Source organism: Carya illinoinensis, chromosome 7 (genome assembly GCF_018687715.1).
Source record: "Carya illinoinensis cultivar Pawnee chromosome 7, C.illinoinensisPawnee_v1, whole genome shotgun sequence".
NCBI classification, from domain to species: domain Eukaryota; kingdom Viridiplantae; phylum Streptophyta; class Magnoliopsida; order Fagales; family Juglandaceae; genus Carya; species Carya illinoinensis.
In genome coordinates this window covers 5,376,570-5,380,667 of record NC_056758.1, presented here as the reverse complement: position 1 = coordinate 5,380,667, position 4,098 = coordinate 5,376,570, and positions in this window count along the sequence as shown.

Here is a 4,098-nt window from a genome sequence, read left to right as displayed (position 1 = left end):
CAAGAATTCACGGGTAAGAAAATTAGGGATAGAATGATCAGAACATTTGATGAATTCAATATCATAATAAAAACACTTAAAATAGCTGGCCATCGAGCAAAAATCTGTTTTGATGCAATGTTTTTAACATCTTGTTCTAAAATAGTTTTAGCAGTTTTGCAATCAATACGTAAAAGAAAATGTTGATTAAGTAAATCACCCTGAAATTTAGAAATACATAGTACTACAGATAAAATTTCTTTCTTAATAGTACTATAATTATATTGTGCATGGTTCCAGGTTCCGGAATGGAATCGAACAATTTGTTCAGAAGAACCTGGTGAAACAACTTGTTTCAGGATGCCGCCATAGCCTGTGTCTGAGTCGTCAGTTTCGACAATCTTGAAGCTATTTGAAGTAGGAATTCCAAGATACGGAAGAGTTTTGACATGTGTCTTGATTTGTTTAACAATATTGGCGTGAACATCAGTCCACGAAGAAGGATTGGAACGCAATCTCGCAAAGAGAGGGCGACATTGTTTTCTCATGTCCTTAAAGAAATTTGAAATATAATTCAAAGAACCAAGAAATCTTTGAAGTTGATTTTTGTCAAGGATGACATCAGGAAATTTGTCAGCAAATTCAATGGCTCTCTGGATGGGCCTGATTTTGGCTTCAAAGATGTCATAACCAAGGAATCTGATCTTGGTTTGAAATAGTTTAATCTTTTTTGCAGAAACAACAAGTCCATTTCTTTTGACGATCTCAAGAAACGTTTTAAGATGTTTCCAATGTTCATCAATAGATTTGAAGAATACAAGAATATCATCTATGTAGACGATGGTGAAATCAATGAATGATAGGAAAATATCATTCATAATATTTTGAAATTCACTAGGAGCGTTCTTCAACCCAAATGGCATGACGTTCCACTCATAGTGACCGAATGGAGTAGTGAAAGCAGTCTTACACCTGTTTGACTCCCTAATTTGGATCTGCCAAAATCCGGATTTAAGGTCAAACTTGGAGAAAATAACTGCATCACTTAACCTATGAACCAAGTCATTCTTGTTAGGGATGGGATACCGAATCCATTCTAACACCTTGTTCAATGGTTTGTAGTTTATGACTAAACGGGGTATACCTCGCTCAATCTTAGTGTTTTTTTGAACATAAAAAGCAGCACACAACCAGGGTGACTTACTGTGTCTGATGATATTCTTAGCAAGAAGATCCTGGATCTCATTTTTACAAAACTCCAAAGTTTCTCTATTCATTTGAATAGGTCTTGCTTTGGTTGGAATTAAGTTTTCAGAGAAATTTTTAACATAATGTAAAGAAACAACATGTTTCTTCCTATGCCAGAAATCATTAGGAAGTTCCGAGCAGACTTCATAAATCAAAATTTTTTGAAAATCTTCAATTTTTGATCTAAGCAAGGAATCATGCAAATTATCAAAAACACGTTTGAACTTGATTTCTTGTTTAAGAAAATCTAAATGTTTTCTTTTTGCAGAAAGCAAAAACACAGATCTTCTAGCAGTATCGCGTTCAAATTTAGAAGCAAACTTAAACTTAACTTTCTGTCCAAAGGGGTCGGTAGTGATCCCATCGGTTTTAAAAAGGAAATGATAAATCATGTTAAGAAAAGGCATACCAAGAATAACATCATGGGTTAAATTCTTAACAAGCACAGAAGGAATTTTAAAACAAACATTGTCCTGGCAGACGAGCTGTGTTTAGCTCATAACGAATCTTCATCTTAGATCCGTTTGCTGAGAATAAATTCTCTTCGGACTTTTCGAAATAAGAGGTAGGGACTAGGCCTTCTCGGATACAGTTAATATCCGCTCTTGAATCGATCAAAGCAATAGCAGAGAATTTGTATTCATGATTAACATAATTTCTACCAAACAATACCATTTCTGTGGAACAGAACGGTGAATCAAGCAAATATCCTTAGTTGGACTAGAGGGTTCAGCATGGTCTGACTGGTTTGGTTCTTCACCAGAAGGACATTCATGATCAAATTCTTTATCCAATTTTAAACATGCTAAATCTTGTTTAAAAGAAGCATTTTCATATTTGAGATTTTTGATCTCTTCTTTGAGTTCAGTAATCTCTTTCTTAACAAGAGATACTTTATACTGTAAATTTTTTAATGAAATATCTTTGGGTTTTTGTTTTTGAAAACGTCCCAAAGTTTCTTCAAAAGAAATCTTGCCCTTGGAGGACGACAGCTCTTTTCGAGTCATTGTCTCCTTAAGCTTCTTGAGATATTTCTCTTTTAGCTTAGGGTCTTGAATCTGTGAGATGATAGAGAGGAGCATGTTTTCATGTTCCTGCTCTTTACTCAAAACAAGTCCTTGTTCTCATCCTCCGTCTAAAACATTGATTGTTCTTGACTTTAGAAATACAACAAGAAACATTGCATCCAAGCTTAATATTTGGCGAGTTAAAATGATCAGAGTCTGAGTGGTAATCTGAGTCACTAGAACTAAATTCGTCCTCATCCGAAGATGTAGGAGATCTATGTTCAAGTAAACGAAACAGATCTTCTTGATCAACGGCATTGATATTTAACTCATTAAGCTTTTTCTTAAAATCTTGTGACTTCTTTGTACACTTATTAGCATAGTGTCCAGATTGACCATAATTAAAACAGGTTCCCTTTGCAGGAGGTTTTGAAACCTTTTTTCTGAAATGGTTTCTTCTTTGAAATCGATTTTGAAACGGGTTTTTTTATAAAACTCCTCACGGGATTTGTTATAGTTCCTACGAAGTTTTGAAAACTTTTTAGAACTTTTTCTATGTTGCACAGATGGAGCAATAGGAGGAAGGCCAAATTGTTCACAAAAGTTTCCCATTTCGTATTTGGCTTTCTTTCTATCTTTAATCTGTTGAGCAATCATCCTTTGATCATTGCACATACTAATACCAAGTTTCTGAATAATACTTACAATGTCACCGTAAGTATAATTATCATAATTCAGATAACCCGAAGTATCAATAAGTGAGTCATTTACCTTGATGGCGAATAAACGAGGCAATCCATCAATGAACTTCTCTTTCCAGTAAGGTTTTTGAGAATCATCTCTGAGCATAACACGAGACATAAAAACATCTTTATACCAACGATAATCAGACATTTTATTGCATCTTAAGTTATTCAAATAATCAGAAATTCTATTTGTGATATTGGAAGGGGTTCCAACAAAATGTTTAACTATAGTATAAATCAGGGTATTGACACTATCAGGAGATCCGTGGGTTCCTTCCCTTCGGTTCTCTTCAGTATCTAAAATGGGAAAACCATCTCCATCCCTTTCGATGGCTGATCGAATGGTTTCCCTATCCTTTGCAATGAGATGTTTATCCTACCAAGCACGAAGCATCCCTGAAAATCCACTGATCAGGATATCAACAATCTCAGTCTGGCTGAGTTTGTTGTTATAGTAAGCCACAACAACCATAGACATACGATTCAGAGAATCCATCAATATTCCATTCATACATTTGGTCAGCAGATACGGAGAATTGAGAGTAAAAACCTCTCTCTTCGTACTGTAAATCAGGAGGAGTGGGTCTAGAATACCAGTTTTTTGTGAGACCTATTGGCTTAATGTCTCTCGAGTATATCCTGGCAAGTTCGGGTTTTTCAACTTGAAGACCTTGAAATTCTTTTTCAAGTAAATCAATTTTCTGAACTAAGGAATTATCAGAGAAAGAAACATCATTATCAGAATCATTCTACGTATGCACAGAAAAAGAATCATCGAAATTAACCCCTGGGCTATTTTTGTCTATAGCTGAAATAGAGGGTTTTTCTTGCTTAACTTCAGCAAGCATTTGATTAAGTCTAGCCATAATACTGGTCTCTCCAAAATGGATTTTTGACCTATCTTCTGGCAAGACAATCAAAGATTTTTCAATCATTTTTAAACTTGTTGAAGCAGGTTTTTCAAAAACAAGTTTTTCAACTTTATCCTCTATACGGTCAAGTTGTTGACCTATTGTATGGAGGGTCTGGTTGACGAAATTGTTTTGTTATATGATCTTTTTTGTTTCAGCTAAAACGTTTTCATTCGGACCTAGATCCGAAATTTTAAAAGGTGAAGC